The sequence below is a fragment of the Scyliorhinus torazame genome, chromosome 10 (genome assembly GCF_047496885.1).
Source record: "Scyliorhinus torazame isolate Kashiwa2021f chromosome 10, sScyTor2.1, whole genome shotgun sequence".
Classification (NCBI taxonomy): domain Eukaryota; kingdom Metazoa; phylum Chordata; class Chondrichthyes; order Carcharhiniformes; family Scyliorhinidae; genus Scyliorhinus; species Scyliorhinus torazame.
The window spans coordinates 182,438,556-182,458,893 of record NC_092716.1 but is presented as its reverse complement, the minus strand read 5'-3'; the positions used below and the strand labels follow the sequence as shown (position 1 = coordinate 182,458,893).

General features: G+C 45.3%; 1 pseudogene; it reads right to left on the bottom strand.

The window, feature by feature from the left end:
• Positions 1-572: 572 nt before the first annotated feature.
• LOC140430276 (colorectal mutant cancer protein pseudogene) overlaps positions 573-20,338 on the bottom strand; it is a 183,653-nt pseudogene continuing 163,887 nt past the window's right edge.

Genomic DNA, 20,338 nt, shown 5'->3' with positions numbered 1-20,338 from the left:
ATGAATGAATGTGTGTATGTCTAACAAGGAATTGTGAGTTTCCTTTGGTGTTTGTATTTTTAAAAAATGTTGTATTTTGTAAAACCGAGTTTCACATCAATTTGAAGTTATAAATGGCAGGTAGAAATGTGATCAGTATTATGAGGTAGTGAATCAGTATGTTCATAACTAAATTCGTCTTAGAATAAATAGATAAAGAGTTTGTACTGGCCAGCAGTCAGCTGCTTGCAGGCTTTGTAATTGAGCGTTGAAATTGACACTGCATTGCCCCGCAGGGTCCTAGTGCCCGACAATCATAGAATGTCACTAGCAAACATAATGATGTTTAGAATGTTAAATACATTGAAGAAGGAGCTTTAGAGAATAAAGATATTGGATCAACAGTTAAATTATGAGAATTATTTGCAGTATAAGGAATTGAGAATCTGATGGCAGGAAAAGATTTGATAAAAATTGATGCAGGTAAAATTAAGATATTAAACCAATTGATAATACAAAGGAAGTGTGGGTGAAGCTACCAACGAAAACGGCAGGAAAAATAATCAGTGAAGCTGTAAAATGTAAAGACAAGATCATTCAGAATCTGGGTAAACGTACAGTTGAGTTAGAGAAGCATGGCATCTGGAGCAAAAGAAATTGTATCACAATTAAAACACATGACCGATTGGTGGGAAGACAGTGAATTAAAACCCGTTAGCAGCATTGATAGGACAGATGATGAAGTTAAAATGTCCTGTTTGGAATTTGCCTTCATAAAAATCCGGCCGTATTCAAAATAAAGTAATTAAAGTAAATGCAGTAGCAATATCAGGAATGTATCAGGGTAAGATTACAATGATTGGATCACTGAGTGTGCAAAAGAGGAGGAGTTTGAGATTCTTCGAATCTCACTCAGGGGTGCAATGACAGAAGAAGGAGGCTTAACAGGCCTTAATTGTATGATGTACATCAATGATAAGGAAAATAAACCAGTTCAAAAAGAAAAAAAGGAAAGAAACGGTAGCAAAAGAAATCCGGAAGTCCTGGAGAGGGCACTTCTGGAGTGTTCAAACAAAAATAGAAAGGACAAATTAAAGAATAGGGCCCTCTCCACCCTTGACATGTTCATTTGATTTTTCAGATGGAAAAAATAAATAACAGACAAACCAGTTCACAAGAAGGAAGAGAACTACACTCCAGAAAAGAATGTTTTAGACAGCAATGGGGGAAAAACTAATGATACAATTGGCTACATATTTGAGGGAATTAAATGACAGAGCCTGGAGGAAAACTTTACGGGTTAGAAACAAATCAAAATTTCAAATTATTACTGAGCAATGAAACCTACGGTCAGACATCTCTAATTGGACATCAGCTGATGGATAATCTGAGGTCTCCACGGGGTAGGTACTACACGATGGAGTTATTAAAGGTCTCGGCAGACAGCAGCGACTGACGAGGAACCCCAATATGATAAAAGACAATAGTTTAAGAATTTTTGTAGCTTGATGCCATGGCGGGAAAATTATTACCAATGCAGCAAACAATATTGCATTGAAGAGCTATTATAGTTATTAAAGAAGAAATGTCATGTAAATTGGTAGGGACTGTTATATATGATAATGGGGGTATGTGTGCCGTTCGAGAACTTGATCAGCATTTCTAAACTGTGTGAATGTTTTAAGAGAGGGGGATAGTGGTAGTTTAGTGTGTTGTCTTGATTTAACTGCATAGAACATCATAAATAATATTGATGTTGTTAACACGCCGTATTTAGTATGTAATGACTATGGATCCCAAAGCCTAGAAGGGATGTGTCGATATTGTACTTTATTTTTAGTATTGAAATTGTGGTAACAGTTGCAAATCTGTAAAGTTGTAACACACGGTCTATTTGTGTGGTTAGGTAATGAGTAATGTGTTAAGATAAGACTTAGGTTTTTTTTAACTGTATTTAACAATAGGGAGAATTTATTTGGAAAAAGCGACAGTTCGATGAGGTTTTGCGAATACTGTTGGCATATTATATTGCAAATGTTGTAATGGAAAATATACACTTTCATGTTGTAAGGGAAATGATAACAGACGAAAGGGATTTGAAGGAAATTTGTCAGAAAGATATTCTCTCATGTACACCAGGGTTTGGCAGACTTACATGGTTCAGGACAATGTTAGACATTAATATGAGGAAGTCAGGGATAGAAGCAGGGTCAATTGAACCTTTTAAATAAATGAAGCAAGGGAATCAAGGGGTGGTACATATCATATCATAATTTACCATTCCGATAATAAACGGAAAGCAATTTGGATGACAGAAAAATGGGACACTTAACAGCCAGTGATGGACAAATGACCTTTTTGGTTACTGATGGACTGAGTTGTGTGCTGTTTCTAAGGGACACGAGGAAGCTTCTACGGTGCTGCTACGGTAAAATGCTTTGGAGGTAGTGGAACAGACAGATAGCTATTGTGTTACCTTCCTGAGCGGCTGAGGTTATGGTTCACGGTAATTGGACTTGAGGAAAGAACGAAAAAAGACACTGGTCTGTGATTTGGATACATTTACGAATTGATTTCGGTGCACAATTTAAAATCACAAAACATACATACAAATGAGAAAGATCGGGGATAAATGTTAGTCAGTACAATTAGATGGGGGGATAATTGACCAAAAGATATAGTAATGTTTCAAATGTCAAGACGGGGTGTTATTGAAAATATGGAAAGATGTGTCATTTGAAACATGGAAGTCTGGCAATATCTTGTCTGAGAGAAACATGAGAGAATACAGGGCAAGATCCCACAAAGGGTTAACAGCAGCTGCCAGGGAAGGATTGTAAAATGCAGATAGCCTTGGGCAAGCAGGCTTAGCAAACAAGACAAACAGGATTTTGAATAAGCCAAAAGCAATAGCTCACACCTTCATTGAAAGTAACTATCTTAGTAAGGATCTGGAAAAGAATGGATGAGGTTCAGTTGAATTTGGTGATAATTCTAGGTGTAAAAATTTGCTAATACCAGGTAAATTAAAGAAAACTGGAGACTATCAGTCTACGAGAAACATAATTCAAAGCCAAAATCAAAGTCAAAATTGAGCTGAGGACACAATTGGAAAATAAAACTATAGAAATGACAGGAATTAAAAGGAACACTTCTTGAAGTCAAAGCATTTTGAACATCACAAAGGAAACAATGTAATCAGATCTATGAGATGAAGTCATGTCAAAATGAATACTTAGTTGGATTAAAAGGTTTCGATCAAAGATACTTTTTACAATCAAAGAAAATAAGAGTTACTTTATAATAACGTCATAAAAACTTAACTGTTAGAAAGAGAATATAAACCCGAAGAAAGGGGACAGCAGGCAGAACCAGAACCAGAAGCAGAACTCAGAGAGAGAGAGGGGGGAGAAGCAGGGTCAGATTACACTCAGCTCGGTCATGGGAAATGGACAGGACATAGTAGCCGAGCTAAAATAGCTAATACATCTAAGGAAGACTAGAATTTAAAGAGTAGGCAGATTCAGCTCAGAGTCAGCTCAGAGACAGCCGGCAGAGCCAGCTCTCATATCTCGGTACATGGGAAAGATAGGACACAGCAACCGGGTTAACCAGCGAATACACTAAAGAAGACCAGACTTTAAAGAAGATTGATTGTGTCAAGTTGGGCCTGAAGGTCCCTTCAACCAACCAGAAGGATCCAGAAGCGAGATCTTTTTACTTTTCTGTAAAGACAGTGATTGCATCTTTTAAAAAGAGGAAAACATATATAATAATAAAATAACTTAAAAGTTTTAACCTGAAACAGTGGTTATTAGTCTACTTTACTTACTTAGCAATGCGGGATCCAAGGATCGATGCTACTAAGTGGTAAGTAGGTGAAATCTTCGGTGAAGGTATGGGTTATACCGGGGCTAACTTGAAAATATAGTTTGACCTGAATAGCACCCACTGAAGCCTGTATCGGAGTTGGGGATGTTTTGTTCTGTTTACTTTGTAACATAAGCGGCTTCCTTGTGTTGCATTTGTCAAAGGAAGGTCGAGACTTGTAGATAACTTCAACACATTTATTTACACGATGTACACTTTTATAACTTGAGTTCGACACTACTGCTAATCCTATCATAGCTACCTAAACTGACTAACCAGCTGCTGTCTTCCACGTGGTGGGTGTAATATTGAATCAACCCTGTGCCTCTCCTCACTGACTGTCTCCACTGGCCAAAAGCTGATCATGTGTGTGGTGTCCTTTATATATGGGTTGGTGTAATGCCCCCCTGTAGTCGTGTCACCTCCTTGTGTATCGTGAATGTCCATTGGTCGCCTCCTATCTAACTTATCTATTGGTTGAGTGTGTGTGTGTGATGTTTCTGGTGCTCCCTCTAGTGTCTGGCTAGCTTACATGTATTTACAGTGATGCACATCACCACATCCTCCCTTTTTTATATTTTCTGTACACTTTAAGAAAAACTGAACAAACAACAGGTAGATAAGGTAAGGTATATACAAGTCATGGGAACGGTGATTAAACAATAAGTCCAAATCATTAATGTGAGTCCATAAACCATCAATCATCATGATCAAATGTCTCTCTTGGTTATGAACACCATCAACGTTTCCGAGCCACAGGAACCAAGAAGTGGTCAAATCACTTCGCTGTCTGACTTGGAGTCTTTTTCTTTTTTTATGTTTGTGGTGGTGCTGTCGGATGGCATCTTGTAGCTGATTGGTCGTTGACATTGAAGAGGTACCATCAACAGTATCATTCGAGGTCATGGATGTGCCATATGCTGAAGTTGGATAAGACTGTGCATACTGGTTCTGGCCACATGCTGTGCTGGAAGGGTGATTCTGCTGAGAAGCATTGAAGCATGTCGATTTGGAGACAGAATTGCTGCTCGCATCAATGTCTGGTTATGGTGTGAAACTAGAACCTTGCATCAGACAGGAATATGCTGTCTGGCCAGGCTGTGGTGCAGCAAATCCTGGGCTGTAACTAAGTTCTGAATGCAACTCTGAATACTCATCATCATCTCTTATTGTTATTCCCTGCAGCCTGTCAATCTTCTTATTTAACTCTGCAATTATACTGTGAAGTTCAGTGAAACGTTCTTCATAGCGAAGAGTTGCCCTTTCCTGAGTCTCTTCATGTTCCCGCATTAAATGAGATTGCTCACACTGGGATTTTGCCAACTTCTTTTCTAACACATCCCTCTCCCGTTCTGTATGTTGGAGTCTTTTATTGAGATCCACTATGTCTGTTTTTGGTGATGCCAGGGCTGCTAAGTGTAGTCCAATATTGCTGATTTCTGAACCCAGGACTGGGCGATCTGAAGATGAAGATTCTGACCTTGTCTTTGACAATTTTACTCGTTCAGCCACCTTTGCAATAGGGATATCATTGCTGCTACTGCTGGTGCTAGCTCACCAGTACTGGGGTTGACTGGTCGATTGGCTGCAGTCAAACGACTTGGACTAGCTGGACCAGATGCCTGTATGCTTTGTAAACGTGTCTGTAGCTCTCGAACCCTCCTACGTAAACGGTCTCTTTCCTCCCGAATAGCATTCATAGTGATCTTTGTCCTGTTAAGGTCATCTTCTTTGCTACACAGCATCGCTGTGAGGCTTTCGTTTTCTTCCCGAAGAGCTGCTAACTCCTTCTCCCATCGAGATCTCTCTTCAGCGAGGGTTGGATAGAAGTCACGGCCCAGTACTCCCTCAATCTCCTCCACAGTCTTTATAGCCAGGTCACAGTGCTCACTGGCTGTGGTAAGTTGTTCAATGTGTCTGTCCACTTCTGCCACTGATAGACTGCAACTGCTCTTTTTCCTTCCACAGACTACATTCTCCAGTCCAGTTAATACCCTCTGGAGCTCTGAGTTGAGGTAACTACAGATAGCCATATCAGCAGAGACCATCATTGACTGGTTCTCGAGCACAGAGACAGAGGTTTGATCCTGATCCATACTTTGAGAATCATCGTTTGCCTCCTGTTGGCTGTGGCTATTTGCTGCCAACCTGAGCGTGCCATCACTGAGGTTGCGGCACTGCCTGTCTGAAGTAAAGTCTGGCTTACATGAATCAGAGTCGGCGTTTGGTTGCTCCCCATCTGGAGTCTGGTCTGTTTTTTGTTGATGCTCCCGTCCGGAGTCTTAGCAGGTTCACTGGAGTCAGCTGAGATTTCTTGAAGCTGCATGTCTGGAGTCGGAACATGCAGGAATGCATTGACTAGTGGAGAGCAATTGAGGGTGGAAGTAGTGTGGTGTCACCAGAGTCACCAGTGGTCTCACAGTGATCGTCGAGTGCCTCTGTACACACTAGCTGAGGTCTGTCACTTTGTACCTCTTGCATGGGAAGTGGGATGCTGTTGTCACTCGTTTCACATACCGTGGGTAGATCCTCAGTAGCTGCTTGCTGTTCACTAGGGTTGGGTAAATTGTCAGAGTTTTCATCTGGTGGTGCAAACAATGTGGGTGGACTGTCATTGTCTTGCCGTTGTTCTTCATTTGGGCTTGAACAGTCATCATCGCTTTGTCCTTCATTGTAGCATGATAGACCGTCATGGTTGTCCTGCTGTGCAGCGGAGCGTGGTAGACTGTTATAGTCTTCTTGCTGTTTATGTGAGCATGGCAGACTTGCATCGTCTGCCGCTAGTTGGTCAGAGGAGGTTGCTAGACCCTCATGGTCTTGTTCCTGCAAGGACTGCGCATCGGAGTCATGCGTTTCTGCCATTGTGGAGTCTGTCCACGAGCTTGCTGTGGAGTCTTGTGATACTGGAGTCACTTCTTGTGCATGCAAGGACTGCGGTGTGGAGTCTTGCATATCTTCTTTCGTAGAATCGGGAACCCTGAGCGGGGCATGGACCACGCTCTGTGTGGCAGCAGGCCGCTCTCTGTGGGCTTGTACCGCTCTCTGTCTCTTAATTTCAAGCTGAAGCATCATCCTGCAATGATGAGTTGGGACGTCATACCTGCCGGGTTGAAGATCCTCAAATCTGAAGAATGAATCCGCATCTACGTCGGATTCAATGCGGGGGTCGCCAATGTGCAACACATCCAGTTGCGGTTCAGATTTGGTACTGGGGTAGCCTCTCAAGGTGAAAGGTTTGTCCGAGTCATAGTCGTCTAGGACCATGGAGCTGTCATTGGGCTTGCGAGGTCCAGACAAAATGTAAAGGTCGGTATTGAAGTATTCAAGGTCGGAATCATCGGTTTGTGCGTAGGTAACTGCTTGTTGCAGGGTTCTTCGAAGGTTAAATTCATTTCCTGGGTCAATTTGAGGCATTGTGCTGTCATTCCAGGTGAAGGAAGGTTGTTTTACAGCTTTAAAAGATTTTTTCTTTGATTTGGGACGTTTCCCCTTTAAATTGGTGCGGTCTGGGGCCTCTGATGTCATGACGCGCGTGACGTAGCATGTCGGAAGCGATTGCGCATGCGCAGATCGCTGTTCCTTTCTCGATGGCCGTTTTCTTGATTGCGCATGCACGGCGTCTCGCGCATGCGCAAACGAACCTTCCGGTTCTGCGCACTTCTCGCGCAACTGCGCTAGTGCAGTCCCTTTAGCAAGATGGCCGCCGACCCCAATCGTTCTCTGGTCCGGGATTTCGGCCTCGAGGTGAGCACTGGTGCTTCTCTTACCTTTTCTTGCCGATTGGAATGGGTTTTCCAAACAGTATTTGTTGAATTTGTCCAGGAATGCCTGGAAGTCGTACTTGTTTTGCCCCTTGGAGAACTTGAATTTTTAAAAGATTTCTTCTGCTCTTGCACCGGCGATGGTGAGGAGAAGCTCTGTTTTTTCATCATCGGCCAGGCCTTTAAGTTCTGCTGCCACCAGGAAGAATTCAAACGTTTGTCGGAATATCTGCCAGTTTTCGCGGAGATCGCCGTGGCACTGGAGCTGCTGCGGAACCGGGAGCTCAAACATCTTGCCTGGGTATTGCTGGTTGTCACTGTACGCTGAGGTATGTCTATCTGGATTTAAACAGTTCACTACTGGTACCATGTTTTGTTATGTTTCCTTTGCAACATAAGCGGCTTCCTTGTGTTGCATTTGTCAAAGGAAGGTCGAGATGTGTAGATAACTTCAACACATTTATTTACACTATGTACACTTTTATAACTTGAGTTCGACACTACTGCTAATCCTATTGTAGCTACCTAAACTGACTAACCAGCTGCTGTCTTCCACGTGGTGGGTGTAATATTGAATCAACCCTGTGCCTCTCCTCACTGACTGTCTCCACTGGCCAAAAGCTGATCATGTGTGTGGTGTCCTTTATATATGGGTTGGTGTAATGCCCCCCTGTGGTCGTGTCACCTCCTTGTGCATCGTGAATGGCCATTGGTCGCCTCCTATCTAACTTATCTATTGGTTGAGTGTGTGTGTGCGATGTTTCTGGTGCTCCCTCTAGTGTCTAGCTAGCTTACATGTATTTACAGTGATGCACAGCACCATAGGGTAGTGAGAATCCCTGATCACCATTTAGAATGTCGGCCCTTTTTGGGATAGGGGGAACTCTAAGAATAGTGGTGAGTTTTCAAAAACACAACGACCAGCAGGACCACAATGCTAACCTTTCCAAATTTCTCCACACCGCCACACTCCTCAACCTAACTTGCAACAAGGAGAAGTGTGTGTTCAGCACGAACCGATGAGCCATCCTCGGCTATGTGGTTCAGAACGGAGTTCTAGGGCCCGACCCCGATGCGCCCCCTCATGGAACTCCCCTTTCCCAACTGCCCCAAGGCCCTGAAACAATGCTTGGGGTTCTTTTCGTACTACACCCAGTGGGCCCCTAACTATGCAAGCAAGGCCCGCCCACTCATCCACTCCACCGCTTTCCCACTGATGGCCGAGGCTCACCACGCCTTCAACCGTATCAAGGCCGACATCGCCAAGGCCGCGAAGCACACGGTCGACAAGACGCTCCCATTCCAATTCGAGAGCAATGCATCAGACGTCGCTCTGGCCGCCACCCTCAGCCAGGCAGGCAGCCCCGTGGCATTCTTTTCCCGCACTCTCCATGCCTCCGAAATTTGCCACTCCTCCATCAAAAAGGAGGCCCAAGCGATCGTTGAAGCTGTGTGACATTGGAGGCATTACCTGGCCGGCAGGAGTTCCACTCTCCTCACTGACCAACGGTCGGTTGTCTTCATGTTTACCAACACACAGCAGGGTAAGATCAAAAATGATAAGATCTTGCGGTGGAGGATCGAGCTCTCCACCTTTAATTACGAGATTTTGTATCGCCCCGGTAAGCTCAACAAGCCCCCCAATGCCCTGTCCCGAGGTACATGTGCCAGCGCACAAGTGGACCGACTCCGGACCCTGCATGACGATCTCTGTCAGCCAGGAGTCACCCGCTTTTACCACTTCATTAAGGCTAGCAATCTGCCCTACTCCATCGAGGAAGTCAGGGCTATCACCAGAGACTGCCAGATCTGCACAGAGTGCAAACCGCACTTCTACCAGCCAGACCGTGGGCGACTGGTGAAGGTGTCTCGGCCCTTTGAACGCCTCAGCGTGGACTTCAAAGGGCCCCTCCACTCCACCGACCGCAACACGTATTTTCTTAATGTGGTCGACGAGTATTCCCTATTCCCCCTCGCTGTCCCATGCTCCGATATGATGTCTGCCACCATCATCAAAGCCCTCAACACCATCTTCGCTCTGTTCGGTTTCCCCGCCTTTGTCCACAGCGACCGGGGATCCTCATTTATGAGCGATGAGCTGCGCCAGTACCCGCTCAACAGGGGCATTGCCTCGAGCAGGATGACCAGCTACAACCCCCGGGGAAACGGGCAGGTGGAGCGGGAAAATGGGACGATCTGGAAGGCCGTCCAACTGGCCCTACGGTCCCGAAATCTCCCGGCCTCCCGCTGGCAGGAGGTCCTCCCCGACGCACTTCACTCCATTTGGTCGCTCCTGTGCACTGCAACTAACGAAACCCCCCATGAACATCTCTTTGCCTTCCCCAGGAAGTCCACCTCCGGGGTTTCGCTCCCAACCTGGCTGGCAGCCGGATGTGCCGGAGCGAGGCGACTCTCTGTCAGCTCTCCCCAACAGATCCACATTTTACTTAACTTAAACTCGTTCTAATCTTTTAAAAATTAATTCTAAAACTAACATTTTTCCGCCGGCGTGGGGTCACAGCCCCATTTTCAGAGAATCCCGCCCTATTGGTACTTACCTCTTTCAACATGACAAATTGTCTTCTCAACTGCTCGGCCACTGTCATCTTCACTCTCTTTCAGCTTCGATTGTTCTGGAATAATTATGAGACCAAATATATTAGCCAGCACACAAACGCATCTCAATCAATAGCATTTGGCTCCTGAATGAGATCATTTTTTATCAGCAGATCTTTTTAGATTTCAGTTTAACTTCCTTTCACAAAGGATGATTGACAGCACTTCAACAAAACATTTGTCTCAGCACTTTCACTGCCCTAGTAGAATGAAGCAGAACCAAACATCTGGGGTGGGATTCTCCGTCCCGTCTCACCAGTTTTCTGGTGTGGTCCGCCCCCGCCGGTGGTGGGATTCTCCGCCCCGCCAGCCGTCTAATGGGATTTCCCATTGTGGGTAGCCCCACACCGTCGGGAAATCCCTGGGCGTGGGTGCTTTGCCGGCACAATGGACACTCCTGACAGTGGAGAATCCAGCTGGTTATTCTGCATTTAAAATGAAAACTGTCTTCATAATTATTAGCAGTTATTTTCCAGCTGTTCAGTTATGTTCAATATTTGTATAAAATGTGCAGAATGTCACCTGAAATTTTTAAAAGCAACAGAAAGAGCAGCAGAAGCAGAACCGGTGGTTCGTTTGTCTCGGGGTATGATTCTCGTTTTGGGTGTTATAATGGAGGGCTTGCGAAAGGTGCTGTGTTCAAATCCTGGATGAACTCTCGCCTCTTTACTGTTTTCATTAGAACGACGGAGGTTGCAGGGTGACCTGTTAGAGGTCTACAAGATTATGAGGGGCATGGCGAGAGTGGATGGGCAGGCACTCTTGCCCAGGGTGGAGGGGCCAATCACCAGTGGCATAGGTTTGAGGTCCGTGGGACAAAGTTTAGAGGAGATGTGCGAGGCAGGTTTTTTACACAGAGGGTGGTGGCTGCCTGAAACACGTTATATGGGGAGGTTGTGGAAGCATTAACGGCGTTTTAAAGGCATCTTGACAAATACATGGATAGGATGGGTGTAGAGGGTTATGGCACAAGAAGTGCCGAGGAATTTGGCCAAGGCAGCTGTCATGGCCGTACAGTCTTGGAGGGCCGAAGGCCTGTTTCTGTGCTACATTGTTCTTTGTTCTTATTTCAGAAAAAGCAATTAGATTAGTTTCTTCAAACTTGTATAATGATGATACTGAGAGGGTTTAAGGGATACAGCAAGATTCACCACAATGAAGCCAATAATTATCAGTCTGTCGCCAGAGGCTGATAGCTTGAGGGGAGCCACTTCACATGAAGCATGGTTGACCAGTAGTCTCTCCCAGTCTACCCACATGCCATTGGCATGTTGGAACAATTTTGCAGGTTGCTACTCAACATGTATAACCACGTTATGAATGCATCTTCCTTCCCCATTAAGTCCTTGCATGGGACCCAAATCTGGAGCTGCTGGATCAGAGGGAGAGACACTAAACACTGCACCACAAGATTTCATTTTACCGTAGTACTGATGGAAAGTAATATTTCAAGTTATCTTTATGTTGGTGCCATGAAATTTCAGCTCAAACCGCCCACCATGAGGTGCACACATACAAAATACAGAAATTACCTGCTTTGACTTTAAGTGCTGTGCTTTCAGTACTCGTATTCTCACTGGTGTCCTGCTTAACTTCAATGAGTATCTCAGCACCATCATTTGAGAGAGCCGGGACAGCAAAAACAGCGCGAGAGGAGAGAGAGCCGGGACAGCGAAAACAGCGCGGGAAGAGAGAGCCGGGAGATTTAAAAAGCGCGGGAGGAGAGAGCCGGGATAGTGCTGGGAGAGGTGAGTGCACAAAAGATGTGGCAGGAGTGCCTTTAGACACGGAGTGCTCATTGGAACAGAGTGCATCTGAGTTTAGGTGAGTTACTGAGTTCGGGTGAGTGGCGAGAGAGGGCTGTGTTGGTGTTCGGGTTTATCCTTGAGGTTATATAAAAAATAAAAAATAAATTATTATTTAAATTAATTAACTAATTGAATATGGCTGGACAGGTGATGTTCTGTTGCTGTGTGATGATGGAACTGGTGGATCCCATTGAGACCGTCAGTGACCACATCTGCAGCAAGTGTTGGCTGCTCGAGGAACTTCGGCTCAGAATTGATGAGCTGGAGACTGAGCTGCACACACTGCGGCACATCAGGGAGGGGCGCTTTGTTTCAGGAGGCAGTCACACCCGGTAGAATAAGTACTGTTAAGTGGTCAGGGAAAGAGTGGTGTGACTGCAATGGAGGCAGGTAGGGGGAGCCTGAGTTTAGGAGTTGAGGAGCCTCAGCCCTTAAGACCATAAGACCATAGGACATAGGAGCGGAAGTAAGGCCATTCGGCCCATCGAGTCCACTCCGCCATTCAATCATGGCTGATTTCAACTCTATTTACCCGCTCTCTCTCCATAGCCCTTAATTCCTCGAGAAATCAAGAATTTATCAACTTCTGTCTTAAAGACACTCAACGTCCCTTGACCTTGTCCAACAGGTATGAGGTACTTGCTCCCTGTGTGGATGAGGAAGAGGGCTGTAGGGAGGATGCGTTGACTGACCACTGCATCGTGGTACAGGAAGCCATTCAAGAGGGGGGAGCAAAAAGACAAGTGGTAGTTGTAGGGGATTCTATAATTAGGGGGATTCATGGCATCCTTTGTAAGCCAGATCGAGAGTCCCGCATGGTATGTTGCCTGCCCGGTGCCAGGGTGAGGGACATCTCTGATCGGCTTGAAAGGATTTTGGAGAGGGAGGGGGAGGATCCAGTTGTTGTGGTCCAAGTTGGGACTAACAACATAGGTAAGACTAGGAAAGAGGACCTGTTTGGGGATTATCAAACACTAGGGACTAAATTAAAGAGCAGGTCCTCCAGGGTTATAATCTCTGGATTACTACCCGAGCCAAGTGCCAATTGGCATAGGGTTGAGAAAATTAGGGAAGTTAACACGTGGCTAAAGGAGTGGTGCGGGAAAGAGGGATTCCATTTCCTGGGGCATTGGCATCAGTACTGGGGCAGGAGGGGCCTGTACCGTTGGGACGGTCTTCACCTGAACCATTCTGGGACCAGTGTTCTAGCGAATAGGATAAATAGGTTGGTCACAAAGACTTTAAACTAGCAAGTTGGGGGGAAGGGAAGTGTAAAGCTATGGACAGTATAATGGTTAATCAAGATCAAGGCAGCAGGTTACGTGACAGGTTATTATGTAGAGATATGGGTTCAAAGACAAGGAAAATTAGGAGAAAGGGTAAGAGGAAAAATAATTTGCGAAAAGTTACTGATCAAGGTGTTAGGATTCATAACAAAGACATAAAAAATAGCCTAAGTGTACTTTACCTGAATGCTCGTAGTATACGAAATAAGGTAAATGAGTTGATGACGCAAATCATCGTGAATGACTATGATTTAGTGGCCATTACTGAAACATGGTTAAAAGATGGTCACGACTGGGAGTTAAATATCCAATGGTATCAGACTATATGAAAGGATAGAATGGACGGTAAGGGTGGTGGTGTAGCTTTGTTGTTTAAGGATGGCATCCGGGCAATAGTAAGGGATGATATTGGTGCTATGGAGGGCAAGGTTGAATCCATTTGGGTGGAAATCAGGAATAGTAAGGCGAAAAGGTTACTGATAGGAGTAGTCTATAGGCCACCAAATAGTAACAGGATGGTAGGGCAGGCAATAAGCAAAGAAATAACGGATGCATGTAGAAATGGTACAGCGGTCATCATGGGAGATTTTAATCTGCATATCGATTGGTTTAACCAGGTTGGTAAAGGCAGCCTTGACGAGGAGTTTATAGAATGTGCCCGGGATAATTTTCTGAAACAGTATGTAATGGAACCTACAAGGGAACAAGCGGTCCTAGATCTGGTCCTGTGTAATGAGGCAGGATTGATTAATGATTTCATAGTTCGGGATCCTCTTGGAAGGAGCGACCACAATATGGTGGAATTTAAAATACAGTTGGAGGATGACAAGGTAAAATCAAACACTAGTGTTTTGTGCTTAAACAAAGGCGATTACAATGGGATGAGAGAAGAACTAGCTAAGGTAGACTGGGAGCAAAGACTTCATGGTGAAGCAGTTGAGGAACAGTGGAGAACCTTCCGAGCGATCTTTCACAGTGTTCAGAAAAGGTTCGTACCAACAAAAAATAAAGACGGTAGAAAGGGGAAAAATCGACCGTGGATATCTAAGGAGGTGAGGGAGAGTATCAAATTGAAGTAAAAAACATACAAAGTGGCAAAAATTAGTGGGAGACTAGAGGACTGGGAAGTCTTTAGGGGACAACAGAAAGCTACTAAAAAAGCCATAAAGAAGAGTAAGGTAGACTATGAAAGTAAACTGGCTCAGAACATAAAAGCAGATAGTAAAAGCTTCTACAAATATATAAGACAAAAAAAGAGTGGCTAAGGTAAATATTGGTCCTTTGGAAAGATGAGAAGGGAGATTTAATAATAGGAGACGGGGAAATGGCTGAGGAGCTGAACAGGTTTTTTTGGGTCAGTCTTCACAGTGGAGGACACAAATAACATGCCAGTGACTGATGGGAATAAAGATATGATAGGTGAGGACCTTGAGATGATTGTAATCACTAAGGAGGCAGTATTGGGCAAGCTAATGGGGCTAAAGGTAGACAAGTCTCCTGGCCCTGATGAGATGCATCCCAGAGTGTTAAAAGAGATGGCTAGGGAAATTGTAAACGCACTAGTGATAATTTATCAAAATTCACTAGACTCTGGGGTGGTCCCAGAGGATTGGAAAGTAACAAACGTGACACCGCTGTTTAAAAAAGGAGGTCGGCAGAAAGCGGGAAATTATAGGCCGGTAAGCTTAACTTCGGTTGTAGGGAAAATGCTGGAATCTATCATTAAGGAGGAAATAGCGGGGCACCTGGAGGGAAATTGTCCCATTGGGCAGACGCAGCATGGGTTCACAAAGGGTAGGTCGTGTCTGACTAATTTGGTGGAATTTTTTGAGGACGTTACCAGTGCAGTAGATAACAGGGAGCCAATGGATGTGGTATATCTGGATTTCCAGAAAGCTTTTGACAAGGTGCCACACAAAAGGTTGCTGCATAAACTAAAGATGCATGGCATTGAAGGTAAAGTGGTAGCATGGGTAGAGGATTGGTTAACTAACAGAAAGCAGAGAGTGGGGATAAATGGGTGTTTCTCTGGTTGGCAACCTGTAACTAGTGGGGTCCCTCAAGGATCAGTGTTGGGCCCGCAGTTGTTCACAACTTACATAGACGATTTGGAGTTGGGGACCAAGTGCAATGTGTAAAAGTTTGCAGACGACACTAAGATGAGTGGTAAAGCAAAAAGTGCAGAGGATACCGGAAGTCTGCAGAAGGATTTGGATAGGTTAGGTGAATGGGCTAGGGTCTGGCAGATGGAATTCAATGTTGCCAAGTGTGAGGCTATCCATTTTGGGAGGAATAACAGCAGAATGGATTATTATTTAAACGGTAGGATGTTAAAACATGCTGCTGTGCAGAGGGACCTGGGTGTGCTGGTGCACGAGTCGCAAAAAGTTGGTGTGCAGGTGCAACAGGTGATTAAGAAGGCTAATCGAGTTTTGTCTTTCATTGCTAGAGGGGTGGAGTTCAAGACTAGGGAGGTTATGCTGCAATTGTACAAGGTGTTGGTGAGGCCGCATCTGGAGTATTGTGTTCAGTTTTGATCTCCTTGAGTATCACAGCTATACAGCGAGAGGACACCTCAGAGGGCAGTGAGGCTATATGGGTAGAGATCAGGAATAAGAAGGGTGCAGTCACAATGTTGGGGGTATACTACAGGCCTCCCAACAGCCAGCGGGAGATAGAGGAGCAGATAGGTAGACAGATTTTGGAAAAGAGTAAAAACAACAGGGTTGTGGTGATGGGAGACTTCAACTTCCCCAATATTGACTGGGACTCACTTAGTGCCAGGGGCTTAGACGGGGCAGAGTTTGTAAGGAGCATCCAGGAGGGCTTCTTAAAACAATATGTAAACAGTCCAACTAGGGAAGGGGCGGTACTGGACCTGGTATTGGGGAATGAGCCCGGCCAGGTGGTAGATGTTTCAGTAGGGGAGCATTTCGGTAACAGTGACCACAATTCAGTAAGTTTTAAAGTACTGGTGGACAAGGATAAGAGTGGTCCGAGGATGAATGTGCTAAACTGGGGGAAGGCTAATTATAACAATATTAGGCGGGAACTGAAGAACATAGATTGGGGGCGGATGTTTGAGGGCAAATCAACATCTGACATGTCGGAGGCTTTCAAGTGTCAGTTGAAAGGAATACAGGACAGGCATGTTCCTGTGAGGAAGAAAGATAAATACGGCAATTTTCGGGAACCTTGGATGACGAGTGATATTGTAGGCCTCGTCAAAAAGAAAAAGGAGGCATTTGTCAGGGCTAAAAGGCTGGGAACAGACGAAGCCTGTGTGGCATATAAGGAAAGTAGGAAGGAACTTAAGCAAGGAGTCAGGAGGGCTAGAAGGGGTCATGAAAAGTCATTGGCAAATAGGGTTAAGGAAAATCCCAAGGCTTTTTACACTTACATAAAAAGCAAGAGGGTAGCCAGGGAAAGGGTTGGCCCACTGAAGGATAGGCAAGGGAATCTATGTGTGGAGCCAGAGGAAATGGGCGAGGTACTAAATGAATACTTTGCATCAGTATTCACCAAAGAGAAGGAATTGGTAGATGTTGAGTCTGGAGAAGGGGGTGTAGATAGCCTGGGTCACATTGTGATCCAAAAAGACGAGGTGTTGGGTGTCTTAAAAAATATTAAGGTAGATAAGTCCCCAGGGCCGGATGGGATCTACCCCAGAATACTGAAGGAGGCTGGAGAGGAAATTGCTGAGGCCTTGACAGAAATCTTTGGATCCTCGCTGTCTTCAGGGGATGTCCCGGAGGACTGGAGAATAGCCAATGTTGTTCCTCTGTTTAAGAAGGGTGGCAGGGATAATCCCGGGAACTACAGGCCGGTGAGCCTTACTTCAGTGGTAGGGAAATTACTGGAGAGAATTCTTCGAGACAGGATCTACTCCCATTTGGAAGCAAATGGACGTATTAGTGAGAGGCAGCACGGTTTTGTGAAGGGGAGGTCGTGTCTCACTAACTTGATAGAGTTTTTCGAGGAGGTCACTAAGATGATTGATGCAGGTAGGGCAGTAGATGTTGTCTATATGGACTTCAGTAAGGCCTTTGACAAGGTCCCTCATGGTAGACTAGTACAAAAGGTGAAGTCACACGGGATCAGGGGTGAACTGGCAAGGTGGATACAGAACTGGCTAGGCCATAGAAGGCAGAGGGTAGCAATGGAGGGATGCTTTTCTAATTGGAGGGCTGTGACCAGTGGTGTTCCACAGGGATCAGTGCTGGGACCTTTGCTCTTTGTAGTATATATAAATGATTTGGAGGAAAATGTAACTGGTCTGATTAGTAAGTTTGCAGACGACACAAAGGTTGGTGGAATTGCGGATAGCGATGAGGACTGTCTGAGGATACAGCAGGATTTAGATTGTCTGGAGACTTGGGCGGAGAGATGGCAGATGGAGTTTAACCTGGACAAATGTGAGGTAATGCATTTTGGAAGGGCTAATGCAGGTAGGGAATATACAGTGAATGGTAGAACCCTCAAGAGTATTGAAAGTCAAAGAGATCTAGGAGTACAGGTCCACAGATCACTGAAAGGGGCTACACAGGTGGAGAAGGTAGTCAAGAAGGCATACGGCATGCTTGCCTTCATTGGCCGGGGCATTGAGTATAAGAATTGGCAAGTCATGTTGCAGCTGTATAGAACCTTAGTTAGGCCACACTTGGAGTATAGTGTTCAATTCTGGTCGCCACACTACCAGAAGGATGTGGAGGCTTTAGAGAGGGTGCAGAAGAGATTTACCAGAATGTTGCCTGGTATGGAGGGCATAAGCTATGAGGAGCGATTGAATAAACTCGGTTTGTTCTCACTGGAACGAAGGAGGTTGAGGGGCGACCTGATAGAGGTATACAAAATTATGAGGGGCATAGACAGAGTGGATAGTCAGAGGCTTTTCCCCAGGGTAGAGGGGTCAATTACTAGGGGGCATAGGTTTAAGGTGAGAGGGGCAAAGTTTAGAGTAGATGTACGAGGCAAGTTTTTTACGCAGAGGGTAGTGGGTGCCTGGAACTCACTACCGGAGGAGGTAGTGGAGGCAGGGACGATAGGGACATTTAAGGGGCATCTTGACAAATATATGAATAGGATGGGAATAGAAGGATACGGACCCAGGAAGTGTAGAAGATTGTAGTTTAGTCGGGCAGTATGGTCGGCACGGGCTTGGAGGGCCGAAGGGCCTGTTCCTGTGCTGTACATTTCTTTGTTCTTTGTTCTTTTGTCCTTACCTGAGAAAGGACATATTGGCACTGGAGGGAGTGCAGAGGAGATTCACTAGGTTGATCCCAGAGTTGAGGGGATTAGATTATGACGAGAGGTTGAGTAGACTGGGACTGTACTCATTGGAGTTTAGAAGGATGCGGGGGGATCTTATTGAAACATATCAAATTATGAAGAGAATAGATAGGATAGATGCGGGCAGGTTGTTTCCACTGGTCGGGGAAAGCAGAACGAGGGGGCATAGCCTCAAAATAAGGGGAATTGGATTTAGGACGGAGTGTAGGAGGAACTTCTTCACCCAAAGGGTTATGAATCTCTGGAATTCCTTGCCCAGTGAAGCAGTTGAGGCTCCTTCTTTAAACGTTTTTAAGAAAAAGATAGATACCTTTCTAAAGAATAAAGGGATTCGGCGATAAGTTGTACGGGCCAGAGAGTGGAGCGGAGTCCACAAAGATCAGCCATGATCTCATTAATGGCGGAGCAGGCTCGAGGGGCAGATGGCCTACTCCTGTTCCTAGTTCTTATGTTCTTATGTTCTTATTTATTGACTACAGCTTCACCTTCAACACCATAATCCCAGCCAAGCTCATATCAAACCTCCAAAACCTAGGACTTGGCTCCCCACTCTGCAACTGGATCCTCGATTTTCTGACCAACAGACCACAATCAGTAAGAATGAACAACAATACCTCCGCCACAATAGTCCTCAACACCGGGGCCCCGCAAGGCTGCGTACTTAGCCCCCTACTCTACTCCCTGTACACACACGACTGCGTGGCAAAACTTGGTCCCAACTCCATCTACAAGTTTGCTGAAGATACGACCATAGTGGGCCGGATCTCGAATAACGACGAGTCAGAATACAGGCACGAGATGGAGAACCTAGTGGAGTGGTGTAGTGACAACAATCTCTCCCTCAATGCCAGCAAACTAAAGAGCTGGTCATTGACTTCAGGAAGCAAAGTACTGTACACACCCCTGTCAGCATCAACGGGGCTGAGGTGGAGATGGTTAGCAGTTTCAAATTCCTCGGGGTGCATATCTCCAAAAATCTGTCCTGGTCCACCCACGTCGACACTACCACCAAGAAAGCACAACAGCGCCTATACTTCCTCAGGAAACTAAGGAAATTTGGCATGTCCACATTAACCCTTACCAACTTTTACAGATGCACCATAGAAAGCATCCTATCAGGCTGCATCACAGCCTGGTATGGCAACTGCTTGGCCCAGGACCGCAAGAAACTTCAGAGAGTCGTGAACACCGCACAGTCCATCATACGAACCCGCCTCCCATCCATTGACTGCATCTACACCTCCCGCTGCCTGGGGAAAGCGGGCAGTATAATCAAAGACCCCTCCCACCCGGCTTACTCACTCTTCCAACTTCTTCCATCGGGCAGTAGATACAGACGTCTGAGAACACGCACAAACAGACTCAAAAACAACTTCTTCCCCACTGTCACCAGACTCCTAAATGATCCTCTTATGGACTGACCTCATTAACACTACACCCTGTATGCTTCATCCGATGCCAGTGCTTATGTAGTTACATTGTATATGTTGTGTTGCCCTCTTATGTATTTTCTTTCATTCCCTTTTCTTCACATGTATTTAATGATCTGTTGAGCTGCTCGCAGAAAAATACTTTTCACTGTACCTCGGTACACATGACAATAAACAAATCCAATCCAATCCAGCTCCGGGACCTGTTCTCCTCCGCAAGCACGTGCGGCTCCACAAGGCAGACCCGTTGGTTGAGAGGGTACAGCTACTCCATGCAAACCCGCAGTACGCCTACATAG